The 18,239-nt window shown below is 47.1% G+C and overlaps 1 protein-coding gene across 11 annotated transcripts in view; it reads right to left on the bottom strand.

Moving 5' to 3' along the window:
* RAPGEF6 (Rap guanine nucleotide exchange factor 6) overlaps window positions 1-18,239 on the bottom strand; it is a 134,225-nt gene that overhangs the window by 107,446 nt on the left and 8,540 nt on the right. The window lies entirely within an intron of this gene.

Here is an 18,239-nt window from a genome sequence, read left to right as displayed (position 1 = left end):
TCTCACTACACAGGATCCTCTTCAGTCACCAAAATATCTGTGCTGACGGTGCAGACCACACGCCAGGGGAAAGCTCACTGGGGCTATTCATCATTCCATTTACCGTCCCGAACAGGTGGGCTGCTCGCGTTAAACACAGGCACAACAAAATCCTTCTCTGCCACACAGCAGTCTCCCCAGCTTGGCCTCGGAAAATATGTTCTGAATTTCCAAGTGCTGCATTCATACTGTGTTTACAAAAGATAAATCAATACGAATGCTAGCTCCAGAATTTACAATGGATTTACTTCAGAAAAGTCCTTTGGCTTAATAGTCAATGTTTAGAAATATAACAGATATAGACTGTTATACCAAATGAAAGGTCATACGTAATTGCAGGCCGTGTAAAACCAATAAAAGTGCAATTTTATTTTTTTTTTAAATGTCATTACCAAAACCCACGAAAATTAGACAGCAGGCCTGAATGCTTCACAGATATCTTTCTAAAGCACCCGCTTTGCACAGTCCAGCCTCGTTCAAACCCTCCAGCTGGGAACTGCCCCAAACTGGGCTTTCTTCACGAACCGCCCAAGAGCGCTGGCTGGGAACCGGCCTCCTACGCCCGCCGGCTCGCGGCGCTCACGCTCGAGCCCCGCAGCCCGCGGGAGCCGGTACCGGGCAGCCGAAGGGCCGCTCCAGGCACCGGTCGCCCAGCTCGCCCCGTTCCCAGCAGGGAGCTGCCTCGGCTGCACCGCCGGCAAGCGTTCGGCCCAGGAATGCGACAACATTCTCCGACCATAGAGCATCTCAGTAGTTAAAAAGATTATGGAACTGCTAAAAAATTATGGAACTGCTAAAACAAAACCCCTGTGTTCCACACTCTTCCTCCTCCGCCTGGAAGTCCGCCTCTCCCAGTCCAGGGGAGCGCAGGCGGGCAGGCAACGGAGGGATGAGCAGGGGATGCACTCAGCTCCCCCTGAAGCTCAGCTACCAGGGGGAACTCAGTATTTGGTGTTACAATTATAGATACGTTTTTCCATCGTCATCACTCATTGCATCTATATATTCTTTCCTACACTATCCACATATTTTTCTACATAATTGAGACTAAGATGCAACAGAATGTCTTTAAAATACATTTTAGATTAGCAGTTCTATCGTCTCGAGTTACAGAAAACCATAAGCAGAACAAAAGCTTCCGTTCATGTTTAATCACAAAGTTTTTAAGCTGTACGTATGAAAAATGACCACATCCTTACTTGAGAATTATTCTCTGCAGCTCCACAGAGCACAGCCCGTCCGCAGGTGAGCTCAGCGCGGGCTGTCTCCCGCACTCCGCTGCAGCCAGGCTGACCAAGCGGGACTCCTGCACCGACCCACCACGCTTATCTAGCAGCTCGATGAATAAACAGTCGGTAAATTAGAGAGATAAACATTTGCTTAAAGGGATTCATGCCTGGAGAGCATCCCTCAGCTCAGGCTTCAGCTGCCGAGACGTGCAGCGGCAGAGAGAGCAGCTGAGCCAGAGCACAGCACAGCACACAGAAGGCAAAGCTTCCACCTCCCTCACCACAGTGGAAGGCGCTGAACTTCAGCGGGATGGCATTCCTGCTTCAGTGCTGAGAAATAAGAATCATCATCTTGCTCACTACCCAGCCAGGTGACATTTCACCAAGCTATACGTATCAGCTTCTATAGGACTTTTAAAATCAGGATCTGTAACGCACTCCCTAAAAAGAACTGACTTGTAAAGCAATCACCTCTCCTAATTAAGCAGAGCGGGTGATTTTGTCGGGTGCCACCGAGCACAGGAGCTAACTCAGCGACGGCATCTCCCAGGAAGGTCTGCGGGCTGCCTCCTTCCCCTGGCGCGCCGAGCGTCCCGATCCAACGTGTTCTACACCTCTTCTTGAAATGATGCTTTTTTTGTTTGTTTAAATAGATTCTTTCCAGACAGCCAGGTGAAACTCCTCCTCCTCTCACGCCACTTCAAAGCCTAACACAGGAGGTTACCTGCAGGCAATCTACCCCAGTTTTTCCTGATAACAGGAAAACTTCACTTCAATCACACTTTGTGAAGTTTCTTCCATCACTTCCATCTTGTTTAAGAATAAATGCTTATAATAGCACTGAAATTATGTTCGAGAGATGACATTTAGAGTCTCGTTTTATACTTTTGCAAGAAAGGAACATGATTTTAATGCCAGCGCAGCTGGCGGCGGCAGGCGGGTGCAGGGGCCACCCACACACCGTGGCACCGACGCTGCCAGCCCGGTGGCACCACGCACCCCAAAAATCCCAAGTCAGAGAGGAAAGCGTGGAGTTCTCCAATTCGAGCTTTACAAAACTGAAAATAGGATTAGAAGTTGTTACTTTTAAAAACGGATTTACGTTGCCACACCAGTTCTAACCAGCAGACAAACATCTAACCCCAGTACAAAGGGCAGAGGTAACTTTCACAGATACCCACTATGAAAAGAAAGGGCTGTAAAAGGACGATGCCAAAGGGCAACACCCAGCGCTACAACAGCAGCACGGGAAGTATTTGCTGAAAAATTACAGACCCTTTCCATACCCTTTGCTATAATCTCTTTCGGTACTTCTTTCTGCCAAAACCCAGCTGAAACACGATTATTGATAAAAAGCAGTTTCTCCACCCGCTCTAAACTAGGGACCAAGGTCACAATTATTTTCTTCTGTAATCTTTCTTTTCAGAGCTTTTCATCAGCTGAAACAATAGCTGAAACTAAAGCACAGTATCTACTTTTAAATAGTATGCCCACACATATTCAGCCTTCGACAGAAAACTGCCTTGCCTAGGTCGTTCAAGGAGAAATCAACTCACATTTTTTATTCAACCGGCTAAAAATGTGGCTCCAGCGAGCCAAGGGAAGGAGGGGAACTGGGAAAATACTGGAGAAAGCAGGCAGGAATTGGTAATCTTGCTAGGAAGGAGGTTTTCTAGACTACAGAGAGCCAAAATGTGAACACTGTGACTACAGAGACCCCGCACAAAGCTGCCCGGGATGGCTTATTTCCTTTGCCTGAAGTTCTCACGGCACCGAGCTCACACGCAGAGGTGTCATCAGCGGCCACCTCTGCTCAAAAAGCCAAGGACACTCATTTCTTCATACTCTTCACATGAAAACATACGCCGTATAAACCAGCGTGCATTTAAGCAGAGGAGCAGAAATCAGGGGCTCGCTCTGCGGACGGCACCGCTCTCGCCAAACCCCGAATCCAGGAAAGTGCGGCCGGGCGCCGACACACCAGCAGCCCCAGCGCCGTTCAGCAGCGGTGGTTATCACCCCCGACACACACATCTTCCCGACAGAAAGCCCAACCAGCTGCTAAACCAAAGGCGGTGTAAAAACAGAGACTTCAGTAACGATATGATGTTCTATAATCAGCTTTCTTTTATGCTAACACCCTCATCCCGATACACCACAAAGTGAGACACCTGAATAACGAGACCACTTCTTGTTCTCCTTGCCAGATGCTAACTCACCTAATTATCACAACTGCAGAACAGGGGAAAATATAAGAAGCATCAAGAAGAGTGTGGCCAGCAAGTTGAGTGGGGTTCTCCTCCCCATCTACTCTGCCCTAGTGAGGCCCCATCTGCAGTACTTTGTCCAGTTCTGGGCTCCCCAGTTCCAGAAAGATGAGGAGCTACTGGAGAGAGTCCAGCGGAGGGCTACGAGGATCAGGAGGGGACTGGAGCATCTCTCCTGCGAGGAGAGGCTGACGGAGCTGGGCTTGTTCAGCCTGGAGAAGAGAAGGCTGCGAGGGGACCTCAGAAATGCCTCTAAATATCTGCAGGGTGGGGGTCAGGAGGACGGGGCCAGACTCTTTCCAGTGGTGCCCAGCGACAGGACAAGGGGCAACGGGCACAAACTGAAGCAGAGGAAGCTCCAGCTGAACCCGAGGAAGAACTTCTTCCCTCTGAGGGTGACGGAGCCCTGGCCCAGGCTGCCCAGGGAGGCTGTGGAGTCTCCTTCTCTGGAGATATTCCAGCCCCACCTGGACATGGTGCTGTGCAGCCTGCTCTGGGTGACCCTGCTTGGGCAGGGGGCTGGGCTGGGGGACCCACAGAGGGCCCTGCCAACCCCGACCATTCTGTGACAGCAAATCACATACCTACTACCATCACCGATTTACCCCACAACACTTATATTTGAAAGTAATTTGCTACTTCCAATTTTCATGAGGATGGTGAAATATTAATTTCTTAGTTGCTAAGAAGTAACTTCTAAATTAATCAGTAAAAAGCCAGCCAAAAAAGTCACCATGAGAACATAATCAAACCTCAAAATTAAGCAGGAAGTGATCATCATTCTTGTTTCTGTCATCAGCACCTTTTTGAAAACCCGACCAAGGTCTGGGTGCTTCGGAACAAGCACCCCGGCCCAGCAGCACCGCGCGCTGCCCAAGCAATCCTCTGCCCCTACGGCCACCCCTGCTCCAGCTGCACGGCAACTATCGCAGCGGCCGCTGTGCCCTTTTAATAGTCCAGGGAACTTGTTCAAGCATAGATTACTAGTGTCCTCGGGCCAAAGTGATTTATGCAGCCGCCTTTGAAATTTATTTGAGTTAACTTTTAACAATTTAACATCCACCCTCAAGAGGGAGTTTGTCCCTGCCTCTCTGGCACCTGAGCTGACGAGCAAAGATTGTGAATTTGTGTCGTCTCCTTCCGCTTCACCTTTTCTTCCCCCCACTCTTTTGCCTTTGATCCAGGAAGCAACTTTACAAAGCTTGGAATTAAGGACCCAACAGAACAACGGCGGTCTCGGGTACGGAGTTCTGAACACAAAGTTTTCCAAGCAACCAACCACCAACAAATCCAGCCGGTACAACCATCACTCACACGAACCACACTCATCTGCTGTAAATCCACAATAAGGTCCCAGACAAATGCCCCTGCAGTGTTAAAAGGGCGCAAAAGCAACGTGATGCTCTGGAATGAGGATGAAATGATTGCACCAAGAGCAACTTCACTCGTAATAAACATAAAATGAAAACCTGATGCTTTACTTGATGTGACCACGGCCAGGTGTTCCAGTAACACGTGATTGTTTTAAAACACTGAGCAGGAAATCTGTTCTATTTCTAAAGAAAATAGAGCAAACTGTTCCAAAATGACCTCACAGCTGCAAATTCTGACCAGTCTCACAGAGAGCCATCCTCAGTGACCGCGCTGAGGTACCGGGGAAGCTGAGGAGACCGTAAATCCCCCCCGACTCCCGCTAGCCCTGCCCGGTACGCTCCGTGCCTCGCGTCGTATGGAAGGGGAACGGCAGCACAGCCCCGACAGCTGCCCTGCTCCGACCACGGGAGCGCTGCTCACCGCAGCCGGGACGGGACTCGGCGACCCAGCAGACTCCCTCCAGCTCCTGGATCCCCACAGGCCCGGACTTCATGGATGCCCTAGACCCCCACTGACCCTCAACCGAGGGGCCTCGAGAAGGCAGACCAGCCGGTGTTCCTCAGTCAGTCCATCGCTCTGCACAGGGCATGAGAAAAGGGCAGAAACCTGCACGGCAGTACCAGCACTTCAAAGCCGCACACGCCAAACAGCTGCGTCAGCAAGTTCCAGACAGATTGCTCGCACATGCAAACCTGTCCCAAAGAGCTATGCAAAACCTGTCTCTCGATTCCACCCCAAACACATTAAATTCCTGCTGCACAAACACATGCTTGGCTCAGCCGAGGCTCCCCGCTGCCGAGGCACCCGCGGGAACCTGCTGCGTACGGAAGCGCAAAGCATGGCCGACGGGGTTTCACATTCCTGCTTTTTCCAAGGTAAGACCAGACAGGTGTCAGGATGCATATTTTATATGCTTCAGAGCAAACAAAAACGTTAGTATTTTCGAAAGAGCCGTTACAGATTCAGCTGTATTACACTTTACACTTTAAAAGGAACAGTGACGCATTTCTACCTTTGAAACAACAGTTCTGAGGGTGACGGAGCACTGGAACAGGCTGCCCAGGGAGGCTGTGGAGTCTCCTTCTCTGGAGATATTCCAGACCCGCCTGGACAAGGTCCTGTGCAGCTTGCTGTAGGTGACCCTGCTTCGGCAGGAGGGTTGGACTAGATGACCCACAGAGGTCCCTTCCAACCCCTACTATTCTGTGATTCTGTTAAGCTATACGGCCACAGCTTCCCAAACTCCACCGACATTCAAGACGACCATCGGGTACGAAATCTTCCAGGGACGGACGCTGCATGGCCGAAAGCTGCCACAGCCTCCCTGCTTGTTCGTCACAGCAAGCTGCTTCTTTCTCTGCAGTGCTCCGACCAGAAAGCGGGAGACAAGGCTGGAAACACACCTCAGCAGAATCAAGCACTTGCCTGGTATCAGGACAAGGGTTTTAACACGCTCTTGGACAGTGGCTGAATTTCTCGGTATTAAATTTGTTATTTAAAGTGCCCAGACTTCAGTAAGGCAAACAGAAGTAATTCCTGGAGCACGGAGAGCAGGTTGTGAGAGCTGTAACTGGGAGGCTTCCCTCCAGCCTGCTGCCATTACTCGCTTCACAGTGATTCAGCAGGCTCCTCATGCAGACTGAATGCATCTCTTATTAGGAATCCTGTCAGGCTCAATAAAGACTTGTCACCCTTCGGGGGGTGTAGCAGAAGAGAGGAAATGTTACTCAGCACGGTTTATGGTTTTCATTGCTTCCTTTCCTGTTACTTCATCGAAGGCTGGAATCTGCGCCGCTTCCTTTATTCTCTGTTTAAGGCCAATTGTAAAAATAGTACTCCCAAATTCTTTCCTGATAATGTAATGCCAGAAATACAAACACAGAAACACGCTGAAGTTCTCCGACCCACGTTTTACACACTCCGATCTCTACAGGGCAAATCCCCAGCCCCAGCGGCGCTGGCTGGAGCAGCCCAGCCCGCGCACCCGAAGCCAGAGGACACGCACCCCGCCGGGCACCCGCCGAGGAGCTGCCGGCTCCGTCCACACACCGGCCCTGACTGAAACCAGGATGATGAGCTGAACCAGGAAGCAATCCTCCATCTTAATTATTTACTCTCCCTGTTCAGTGGCAGAAACTTTTGACTTTTATTAAAGTGCAAGTGATGCAAAAGAACATCAGCACGGAACTCCGGACTTGGAGCTGGACAGCACACTTGGCGTGACAACTCCCTTTCAAGTGTCCTCTTGTTCAGCTGGAGGCCTTTCTAGAAAGCCAAGATTTAAAGACAAGCACTGAGGCACTGTCAGGGAGGAGCATGGATGGATTAGTCAGTCAGATGGCTGAAAATGCACTCAGACTTTAACAAAATATCTTGCAGAGGACGACATAGTTGAAGCAGCACTCATAAGGCACGAAGCGTCATCATACCATATAAGAACCACCACCACTGCAAAAAGCCTAATTAAAGTACTGCTCATAAAACACACTAGCAGCAAACTCCTGCGTGATCATCTTAAATCACTGCCTGAGACTGCACCCAGTAACATTTGTATAAAATAAACTGGTTCAGGCACTTCAGAAAAAATAGCATATATTCCATAAAGAAGTTTTCCCTTCTATGGTAACAGGTGAGGGTTTCCTGGCCCCAGCTGCCAGTCTACTTGCTACAGGCATTTTGACCAACGCTGAGGTCTCCCAGGAGCTTGCTAAAAATCGTAATTCATTTATTATGATTTGGTAACACAGGATTACTACACCTGATCCGTTGAGCGGCATCAAATGGCCAAGAACTTGATTTCTTCGAGTCATATTCCTCCATATGTCCACAACCTCCTGGTGCACACGACCACCAGAAGCTATGGACTGTACGATGACCACGATACAGAACTCCTGTCTAAACTCTAAAGTTTACATTTACCCACACAGATGACAGATACTGATTTTTCCATATGAGGAAATGTCAGTCTAGTTATTACAGTATCTTTATATAGGAGAAAAGAGATAAAAAGGGACTTCATTTCACTCTGTTGTAAATCCAGGAAGCAATTACAATTGACAGTGTCAGTTAGTAACCGATAGCCTCAAGTAGGAAACTAAAAATCTGTCTCTTGTTTTTGCAGACTGTCAGAAGTAACATTTGCACACTTGGATTTTTATCCTTTTTTTTCCTGCAAAAGTAGCAAGTCTCTCTATGGGGCTAATACAGTTTCCTTACATATTACGTCCTTATATTTCCTTACAACATGGACACAGGACTACAGGCACAGACTTCAGAATTACATTCCAATCCTAAGAACAGGAATCTCCTCAATAAAATCTGAAAAAGCCAAATCTTGTTTAAGAACAGAGGCCCTAGAACCACTCTTACAGTTTATTTATAGACCAAAAGTACCTCCATTTAGCAGAACACTTCTGAAAATAAAACCAAAGTATTTCTACATGAAAATAAAACAAAAAGTTTCTCTACTCACCAATAATCCCCCACACCCCATGCAGATAAACACCTTCCACCTAAGAACCCTGGACTATGTTGATATAAGACTTTGGTAGAAAGAAAAACATTTTAAGGAATGAGGGAGGGGAAAAATTATATTATTTTTACTGCTGTTTCATCACATCAAGTCAGCATTTCTGGAACCCTGACTTCACCAGAGAAAAAACTTCCTTTGGAAAAGCTGATTTTGCAGAGCGAAATACCATGGCCCCTGCACAGGGGAGATGGGAACATCAAACACCGCTGCTGCAAAGCGAGCAGCTTACGGTGAGCTCTGAATATCTGAAGCACAGTTCAGCCCTTATCACGGTTCGAAAGTACAGCTATGAAAAAGTACCTTCAAGTAAACCATTACCATAAAATTCCCAGACACTCGTTATTTAGTTTCAAAATAGCTTTCAGAATCATATGCCGCCAATAAAAAACCAAAAACAAGCTGCCTTGCAAACAGCGAGTTCCTAGAGTCCAACAGGACGGGAAACTCGGAATATTCAAAATTAATCTCAATGCTTACATCTCTCAAAGAGCAGGACTCTACACCAAACGTTTTTCAGTAAGAGATCAAAGACCATAAAAGTAGCCTCCTTACCCAGCGTCCTGAAAAGCTGCCCAAAATCAGGAGGCAAAACGGGCAATTTCAGGCTTCCAGTTCAATCCATGCTTTGCTAGCTGAGCGACTCCTCGTGGATATTAACAATCTCCCTTCCAGGGGACAAGCACCCACCAAATAGCAGTATTGTGGTTAAACCTTTTTTATCCTACCTCCAAAAACATCAGCTTGCCTGATTCACAAAGAAACTCCCTGCTCTTTTGAGAGGAGCAGGGAAGAAAGTGCCAACATCTGAAATTTCCTTCTAAACACAAAAAGGAATTGTCGTGGGGAAGGTCAGAACACTGAAACGCTAAGACAAAAAGGTAGATGCTTATTAAGTAAGAAATTTGGTACAGAAACCTGAGGATGAGGTGAGAAGAGGGGGAGGATGAAATCCAAAGGTCACTTCTATGCTTATCAGTAATGACAATGTGGGAGTGTGTCTGTATGCGACTTGGCTGCGTTGAACGTCGCCTGTTTATGACTTTCGCACTTCTTGCAGAGAACGATCCAGTTTCGATCTCTTTCCTCCCTCTTGGAGTAGAGCTCCACTCTACTAACGGAGATTCAAGGTACTTTTTACTGAAACATCATCCTGCTACCTCGAAGCGAGCTCCGATCCTGAAAGCTCAGCTCCGGGACGGGTGCTGCAGGCAGGCACGGAGGCAACGCTGTCTGCTCAGACACAAGGTGGTCCCAAGGACTCTTCCCAAGGCAGAATGAGCAACATCCAACGATGAGAAAGGCTGACAGATAAACAGGCAGGCAGATGGGCAGCTAACAACACCACCTACCAACAAAGGCAGGAAGATGAGTTATCTGAAAACCATTACTGCCTGCCTCCCCCCAGCACAGCACTAAGCAACTGCTGTTTCACGCTGACCACACAAACACACCACACCATGTCCACACATGGTCAGGGTTTTCCTCACACTTTGCCCAACGTACCTTTGCAGGCACTGAACACTGCTGTCCAGGTCCCACAGCTACAGCTCCTGTTCCACAGGCATCTCAAGCAGCGAAAGACTGACAGACAGAGTAACAACACTTTACTGCAGTTTGTTTCCACCATATTCATCATCAGACTTTTCTACAATTGGATAAGAATATTGGTTTTTATGATGGCACATTTATGATTTTGTAGCATATAATTTCATACTCCTTTGTGAATTCAAGCAAACAAAGATCACGTCTGTCAGGAAATTAAGTCTTGCTTAATAAAAAATAGCAAAGGCAAAATGAGATCTCTTATCAATCCTGTAACTTCAGTCACCCACTCCGTATCTAGGCAATGGAGAGGAACGCGGCTCTACAAACTGGCTCAAAACGTTTGGGTGCATCCGTAAGGTATTACCGTCACCACACTGCTTCCAGCTAAAATACTCTGTGTTTTCATTCAACTTTGATGACAACGCACCAGCACATTAGAAAAAAACCATGAGAATTGGAAGATTACAACTGGAGAACAAAGTATCAAGCAAAAGTAAAGCTTTCCCACAATTTTTTTCAATAAAGCCACTGAAGGAAAAAAGAAAAATCAAGCCCCAGCTATTTTATTCCCGTAAAAATGCCATTATGAACGACGAAGGAATTCCTGCAGAAGACAACAATAATCTGTTCCCCAGTAACTCCCTCTGCATGCTGGTATTCGAGTACACCGAGCACAACCAAACAGAGCAACCCCGGAAAGCTCCTGTCATTTACAGTAGGCTATATCCCCTAGACAAGTTGTAAGTTATCTCAACGTAGATTCCCATAATTAAATTCTACTATTGCCACAACTACTACAGCATCCTCTGAGATGCAGAGAAATGCTAATGTGCCTGTGTACGTGTGTATCCGTACACCGGCAAACACACATATGTCCCTCACCCGTGACAAAAGTGTAGTCAGAGCTCTCAGCATCTTCAGTTACAGCAAAGAAATCAGCTAGATTTACCCCACTGCTACAGCTGAATGCAAACCACCAGAGCAAAACACTAAAAACTGACGCTTTGTCACTGCCTTACGATCTACTTTTGTATTTCTCAACAATACCTCTGCCATAAACCGCAAGCAGCTTCCAGATCTAAACTGAGTTTTAGTCTATGTACACATATTCATACAGCTACCTTAACAGGTTTCAAGTTTGAAATCACATCAACATAAATATCAGAGGTACAGACACCTGCGCACTTCTCTAATAATTACAGTTGATCATCGATGCATAATGTCACAAAGGAAATAATTCTAATTAAGAAAATTAACAGCTTCAACGTGAGGAGGAACAACAAACAAGTGCACTGTCAGGGACTGAATCAACCACGAGATAATATTGTTACTCAGGAATTCCTAGCTCCGAACCCGGCAGCCTACCCACCAGGCACCCAGCTTCCCAACTTGCAGCAAACGTCGTGACCAACGGGCAGACAAGAGGCAGAGCAACTGCCTTCTCCACCTCCGTACCAAACCGAACGGTACTAACCCATTACACGTGAGACACTGGCTGGGCTGCAGTGTGTGAGATGATTCGGACACCTCTTCTCCTCCAACCAGCTATTCCATCCTTAGAGAGACCAAAAACTTCAGAAGCTGTAATTACCTTTGAATACAAACCCAAAATCAGCCAATCTCAACCTTCTCATTCCTATGAAACCACAACCAACACTAATTTGTAATGGAACACGCCAGAGGTTCCTCCAACACCTCACTCTTCCAGTCTTCTTCAACCACAGCTTCTATGGTATAGTAAATCCACTTTTAAACAAACCAGTGTTTTATCTAAAAAGAGGACTTCTGCTTTCACAGAGCAAGACTACAATTATTCATTAAAGATGTAAAAAAAAAAACCCTAATACTGAACTTCATCTGAGGATCAAACTTAGGTTTATCAGCAGCAAAGCATTAGTTTAAAACTCAGACTTCTGTCTCATCAGCTCACTCTGAAGGAGCAGATTCGTACAGGGTAACAAAAGGCAAAGTCTGGACCCAGCAGCAGAATGCTGCAACCAAGGATCACGACGCCACGATCCCTGCACAGCCATGCCTGTCCCTACAGATGTGGGGAACACACGTTCTGCATCCCAGCCCACCCTCCCAGGACACACGGAAGGATCCGGTACTGCAGTTCCGAGTTTTTATGCAATAATACTGAAAATCAAGACATCTCTGTTGCATGTTTTCTTGAAAAGCAGTGCACTCGGAGTGTAAGTGCCTCTCGCTCAAGCGGCAAGCCCACTCCAGTACCTACTAGGTGCATTCTGTACAAGAGTCAGGAGCAGAAGACCTACTGCCTAAAGCTTCTCACTTTGTTAAATAGGCATTCATGACTGTGAGAGCTATATCATTATTTCAGATAAAAATACATAAAAGAAATATTTGACTAGAGCTTGGGAAAAATCCAAGCAACATTCTGGTTTGCAATACTGAACACTGTGACCTCCAAATTCTGTGGGGCCAGATTTGCTGGATTTGAGAGATCTAAACTAAGTACAAGGGAAATTCTCAGCTTTTCCTAAAAATACAGTTGTGATCAACTGACTGGTTATGCAGCATTTGTTACCTATATGTCCGCTGTACTCCATAATCCCCTTCTTTTAGCTAATGTGTACTGGGGAAAACCAAACCAAAGCACAGTTCCTCTCCTGAGCTGGGAGCTCCACCCAAGAGAGCAACCCAAGGGCCCAGGAGTCAGGCTGACATGGCAGGCTAGCACAGACACGTCAGCGAAGAGAGCTTTCCTAACGATCGCACCAGCCGGATTATGCCCCTTCATTTCTGCACTAAGACTGCCCACCAGTTAGGAGGAACCAGCACATTTTGAAGACACCACCGACCATCTTGTAAGTCACATATAATGGCATCTATGGAAGAGTGTGCTGAAGGAAGCATGACCATCCAACACACATGGAAGCAACAAACGCGTTCGACAGGAGGTCAGCAGTCCAACCCAGGACTGCCAGCTTCCTTCCTACTTCAGATGGGAAACAGGAACAGAAACTCCTTCTGCAACAGTTGGAGAGACCACTTCTATTCAGCCAAGCCAATGCAGCCTACCGTAGGCTGGACAATGTTACACAGAACCCTGTGAACATAGGGTAAAGCAAACCAGATTGAAGTAGAATATCACCCCTAGCCAACCCACAATATCTAGTGGCAGCTGCCTTGTGACAAGAACACAGAAACCCTCCCAGAATCAACATTCAACAGCAGAAGCAATTCCATCACCTTTTAACCCTAAATACACCATACAGTTCACAAAGGTAGACCTCACTCTCCAGTTCTTTCAAATGCAAATTGTCAAAGTGAAAAATATTACAGCAGCTCTGGAACTATCTCTTTGTAGGAATTCATTTTTGGCCAAAAGGCCAAACTGTATGGGCCTGAAACACAACACACCACCACAAGAATTCCTTCCCTCCAGACCAAAAGGACCACCATTTGAGCCTCACTATTAATCATTCTTTGGAGGATGGACTGCTTAAATGTCAATGCTTTAATCAAGCACAAAAAGATTACAAAGAGAGAACGCCCTAAGGCAGTTATTTTTGTCCTATTTGGCAATTATTTGCTAGACTCTCTTAACGTGCTAAAAGATAACCAATAATTAGCAGAGCTAAGGAACCTGGAGAATGCAGAATGCTAAGGAACTTCTGCATGCTTCCCTGAACTAAGGGTATTTCCAAAATACTGTATTGAAATCATCAAAAGAGGAAGAAGGGTGTAGCACAGTTTCAACAAACAAAGGAAAACCCTCTATTTTTTAACCATGAAGATGACCTCCTAGGTCTAGAAATAGCTTGTCTGGCAATACCAGCCTGAGCAAAGCTATTTCATGGCAACGGCAGGCCTCCTACAAGAAAGAATATCCACGCAATCAGAGCTCTGGACATCCTTTATAGATCCAGATAGTCCAGGGTGGAGAGGGCTCTGAGCAACCTGGTCCGGTGGAAGGGGTCCCTGCCCACAGCAGGCAGCTGGAACTGCATGATCTAGAAGGTCCCTCCCAACCCAAACCATTCTACGATCAGTTCTCCAATACACTTCTCAATAAAATCTACTTTTTGTATGTGCTTGGGGGAGGGTGGAGAAACCCTGCAAACTGGAATTTTATCCAGAACGTGTGGTCCTCAGAAATGTGCAGCTCCTTTGCTACAGACACGACCATCACAAGCCACCTTTTACTGCCAAGAGACTTCTTTCCACCTGAAGATCGCCAGCTCTTTACACTCTGGTGACAGCAGCACACGCACAGCTGCACAGAAGGGTTACCAGACGGTGCCACGCCACGGGGCAAACGCCAGCAGCACGTCAGCAACACGTCCAACAGCGGGATGTCAGGGATGCTCAGACGACCGCTTCAAGACGTTCGGTTTCCTCCCTTCCTTCTGCTCCTCAGAAGCGGTGCCTGGGCACAAGTGGGCAATACCTGGGAACTTTCACCCCAAATTCTCCTCCAACAGCACACAGGCAAGTTTGCTAACACCAAGTACCATTTTTTTATTCTTATCTGTGCTATAAATAGATACCCTGCTCTCCTTACACAGTGACACAGGAATTGGTTTTGTCAAAATAAACATTAAACTCCTCTATAAAGCTTATACAAAATAAGTTTTGGTATACTAGCTGAAGAGATTTTCTTTTAAAAATTATTAATTGTTTTACAATGACTTTACTCAGCATGGTATTTTGTGGCTTCAATACTGTTTCTATGAGGAATTTAACACCTACACGGCTTGACTGCTTGCCCTCCACCCTTTGCAGTTTCAGAGAACAAAAGCAGAAAAGAAATGCACTTTTCTTCCACTTGGCAACTTTGCTGAATGCAAAGTGTACTTGCAGTTCTCTCCCACCTCGTTCCACACCCTTTTCTCGCCCTCCTTCACTATTCTGATATCTCCAAGGAGCTCCTATTGCGAGGTCAGTAACAAGGCACTGGGCTTGCCTTTTAGCTCAGATTGTTTTGCAAAACACACCCTTACCTTGAAATTCACTGTTTAAGTTTGGATAATACAAGAGAAAACAGGGTTTTTTTAGAAAAGTGTTAGATCACTTCTCTAGATTTTAATTCATCAGTGAAAAATTTTAGTTCAATTATCACTCTGCAGATGGAACCAAGTGCATGACCCCACTGCACGGGGAAAGGTATACGCTAAAGGAAATAAGTTCCAATAAGAATTCCAGGACTCCATTATAATTTCTGGTTTCACCCTCAGAGCTGTCACAGCTGCCATTAAAATGAAAAACCAGTTTTTCAGGAACAGTAATTGGAAGCAAGGGTAGGAAAAGTAATCTTAGAGCAACCACACTTCACGCACTGCGTAGAAGATCACCGGGCATCAGCCACCCTGATTCACTCTAACTTCATTTGCTCCTTTAACGAGGTTTAAGGTTCATGTGCAGCAGCAGTCCTGCCACCTTCTGAAAAGGACCAAACCAAGCTTGACACGGGAAAGTTACCGGTGCTACAGTGCCTGGCCAGCAGCTCGACCTTGACAGAGCAGACAGGAGCAGGAGATGCTGAAGCACCATCTGCTCACTGACGATGCCTGGGGCACGCTCGCCGGCGTGCGGGATCCCCACAGCTGCTCCATGGCATTGGGAGCCTTCCATGACAGCAGCGTTCAGAAAACAGGAGTCATGTTTCAATCTCCTGCAAGCTAAATTTACCACCTGCCTATCATCGCAGTTTAGAGAACCAGGCCTCAAAATATTTGATCAACAGTAACGCATGACCTAGTCTGCAAAATCACATCCGCTGAGCCCTAAATCCCGCATTTACTGTGAAGATTATCACGAAGCAAGCTGCTTTGAGCTCTGTTCTTTAGTTACAGTTACTTTGGCCAACGGCCTGAGAAAGATCCGTAAATACTATCTGTGTAATCTTCTAGGGTGCTCTGACAACCAGGCAGCGAAAGCAGCGAGTTTCTGCTCGGCAGCAACCTCCCAGCTACAAACTCCTCGTGGACAGCTGTATTGCCAGGCCAGAAAAGCCCAGATGCACCGAGTGCATCTTCTAACACCAGCTTCTTGGAACAAAAAATAAACGACAGGCGAAGGCAAGAGGAGTGAAGAACGAGAGACCTGGGGAAGACTTTGTGCTCCGAGAATAATTTCTCAGGGAGACCTGGAACTTGACATCTTCTGGAGACGCTTTATTAAATCTTCTGACCTACACCCACACCAGATTCTCCAATTCCTTTAACCAACAACCAGCACTGAATCAACAGGCACAGTGCTAACGAAATCAGAGCTGGAGAATCTCTCTATGGTGGGATTATAGCAGAATGAGCAGCTTAAAAAAGAAAACAAAAAAGCAATAAAAAAGAGATCAAACCACACCTGGTAAAAGGGGTTTCGGACAAAGCTGTTCCTACACATACCACACTCTGGACACATCAAGGCACAACACAAAATACTCCACAGCATTTCTTTTTGGCCAAGGACAGCTCTTCCAGAGGGAAGCGAGGGAAGACATCCCAGCCTGCCATCACCAACCCGGGGCAGGACTCCCCCAGCTCTGGGAGCAGAGCTCCTGCAAGCACCCTCCGATCGAGCGAGCTCCGCAGCAGAACGAGCAGCACAGGCAGATCACAGTCGTCTTTTTTCCTCCCATACAAGATTCACACATACAAGAGTGTCTTAGAACATACTTTCCCTCAAAATCCTTACTTTATATGTATCTTCCAGAAAAGATACCTAAAAATCATATAGATAAGGTGTGCAGTAGACACCCATACACATGCAGACACAGAACAGTCACAGAAAGCAAGCCACACTAACACACAAATTACAAAGCCAAAATGTTTTGTTACTGCTTTTGTTGTGGCCCTGCTTCCTCCAAATGAATCCCAACACGCAGCAGCAAGTCAGATGAGGCAACAGCCTCTGACTTCTTTGGGTAGCAGACCAGAGAGGTACTGTATGTTCATTACACTTCATCAGGATGTTCAGATTCAACAATTCCACCAAATTTTAGACACCAGCAGTGCTCGAAGCCGCAATACCAGGCAGCTGGGCTCACCAGTTTCATTCATGTCAGTCCTCCAGCTCCCAAGGCTCAGACTTGCAGCTCTGTCTCAGCCAGACCTGACCGCGTGCTCTTTTCTTCAGCTAAGCTGGACGAGCACTTTGAGACAGGAGCACTACACGTTTCAGAAGGCCAAGACAATGCTTGAAGATATCCATTCACTCGCATCCCATGACAGAACCACTTTCCTACTCACCGCTTCATTTTAATGAATCAGGTTTGGAAATTACATCCAGCAGACAAACACGGATGGTGGAACGGCTTTGCATCTGGTCATGTGTAACTTGGTGACTCACCGAGCACAAACCCTGAGCGTTCGGCAAACAATGCCAATATACATGAGCCATTGTCCACGGAGTTATTAGTGCACTGCAATTTGGTCTTCTCTTTAATACATCCACATTCTGTAGAGCAGACACTACACTACATGAAGGAATCTGCACTAGTCATGACCCAAGAGCAGCAGTTGGCAATCGAAAACGAAGCATCAGACTCCGGTGGCTCTGGCTGCTACCGAGCACAGCGGAACAGGCAGGAGGAAAGGGCCAGGGCAGCTAACTTACAGCCACCCTTCCAATCCTGCACACAAAACCAAAAAGCATCACTTGTCACAGAGGCAACATCTGTACACTTCTGCCCTTGCAAGGCTAAAGAGGCAAGCTACTCCGCAGTGCAGTACCAGCTCGGGTAGAGGTTAAGAATCACAGAATCACAGAATAGTAGGGGTTGGAAGGGACCTCTGTGGGTCATCTAGTCCAACCCCCCTGCCGAAGCAGGGTCACCTACAGCAAGCTGCACAGGACCTTGTCCAGGCGGGTCTTGAATATCTCCAGAGAAGGAGACTCCACAGCCTCCCTGGGCAGCCTGTTCCAGTGCTCCGTCACCCTCAGAGGGAAGAAGTTCTTCCTCATGTTCAGACGGAACTTCCTGTGCCCCAGTTTGTGCCCATTGCCCCTTGTCCTGTCACTGGGCACCACTGAAAAGAGCTTGGCCCCATCCTCCTGACACCCACCCTTCAGATATTTGTAGGCATTTATAAGGTCCCGTCGCAGCCTTCTCTTCTTCAGGCTGAACAAGCCCAGTTCCCTCAACCTCTCCTCGTAGGGGAGATGCTCCAGTCCCCTCACCTGCTGAGATCCCTACCAGCGGGCACCGACACGTTCGGTTTAAGAGCAGCAGGTCCAAGCAATCCAGGCTCTGCCCACGCCGGGAAAAGCAGCAGCAACGCAGTCCCG

This window comes from Opisthocomus hoazin, chromosome 22, assembly GCF_030867145.1.
Source record: "Opisthocomus hoazin isolate bOpiHoa1 chromosome 22, bOpiHoa1.hap1, whole genome shotgun sequence".
NCBI lineage: Eukaryota > Metazoa > Chordata > Aves > Opisthocomiformes > Opisthocomidae > Opisthocomus > Opisthocomus hoazin.
This window is presented reverse-complemented; position numbering and strand designations above follow the sequence as displayed.